Here is a 1,587-nt window from a genome sequence, read left to right on the forward strand (position 1 = left end):
TGACTCTTTATTCCTCAACTCAGGCAAGACTTTTGGGGGACGTTTTCACAGAACAGAAATGGAAAGTCTTTGAATGAAGCACATCTTTACTGACTGTTCTTAGTAATGGCTGGAATGTATTGTGTGTTTATTATTGGCCAGGCTAAGACCTCTACACAGCTCAGTGTTTCTGAAAGCTTGGTACCTGGACTTGCAGGTGTCACCTGGGAACTTTTTAGAAATGCAAATTCTGGGCCCCAACCCAAGCGCATGGAATCAGAAACCCCGGGGGTGGGGACAGTACCCGCTGTTTGAACAAGCCCTCCAGGTGGTTGGCTGTTCCCAAGTGTGAGGATGAGTGACATAGCTTATCTCATTTGACCCTCACATTGACTCATTTTCCCAGGTCAGAGAACTGTAAGGAAGCAGGAGTGGACCCTGCATTAGAATCCAGGCAGTCTGACTCCAGGACCATGGCCTCATGACTTGCGCTATGTAAAGACAGGCCACCTGTATGACGATAACAAAGGGGAGTAGTTCTGTCAGACTTTCCTACCGGAAGGGAGTCTGTGTTGTGGAGTGACAGCAATGATCTCTTTCAGCAAGAGCAGATAAGAAGCAAGAGAAATGGACGCAAGAAGTCTATGTAGGACCAGCAGGGCTGGACAGCAGGCTGCATTCTTCCTGTAGTTATACTCTGGGCAGCACATAGGGGAGCTTCCACAGACTCTTCTGGAACAAATATTGATGAAACCTACTTGTCCTCTCAAACTCGAAAATCTGTTGGCTGTAGAGAATGTAGGATTTAATACTAGATCCATGTGAGAGCCGGGGTGGTGAATACAGATTTCCAGGTCTTTCCAGGCCCCGTCCTGCTGCCCCAAGGGCTGAGAGAGTCAATGTCTTGGACACACCAGTGACTCATTCATTGCTCCAGGGCCATACACACTGGTTGGAAAACTCTAATCTAAACAGCCAACTTCAGTGTTTCAGGGCTTTATATAAACGGGGTCTAATGCAGATTGGGAGTCCCTGGGTGGTGCAAACGGTTAAAGTGTGCAGATGCTAACTGAAAGGCTGGTGGTTTATTTCTACACAGAGGCACTTCGGAAGAAAGGCCTGGTAATCTACTTCCAAAAAATCAGCCGTGGAAAACCCTAGGAGCACAGTTCTGCTCTGACGCACATGGGGTTGTCATGAGTCAGAAGGAATTCAACGCCAGCCGGTGTTTTTAAATACAGATTGAAATTTTGCCCTGATGGAAGAAAAGGTAATAATACCTAGTGTTTGGATAAGACTCTAAAACATGCAAAATGTCTAAAAAACTTGCTCTTATTGTTTCTCACAGCCACCTGATGATATATCATTATTCCCAGCTGAGAGGTGAGGACACTTAATCAATAAGATTAAGTGATTTGCTTAAGATTATACGAGTGGAAGAACAGGGAATCAAGTCAGGTCTTCGTGTCTGCTCTTAGACCGTGTCTCCCGGCCTGTGTCCTGGGAAGCACCACGTAGAGATACGCACTCAGTGTCCATGTGGGTTTCATTGTGGACAAATTCGTTTCTACAGATTCTGTATATGACTCAGATCTACTTACTGGCTAC

The sequence above is a fragment of the Trichechus manatus genome, unplaced genomic scaffold (genome assembly GCF_000243295.1).
Source record: "Trichechus manatus latirostris isolate Lorelei unplaced genomic scaffold, TriManLat1.0 scaffold00004, whole genome shotgun sequence".
Lineage (NCBI taxonomy): Eukaryota > Metazoa > Chordata > Mammalia > Sirenia > Trichechidae > Trichechus > Trichechus manatus.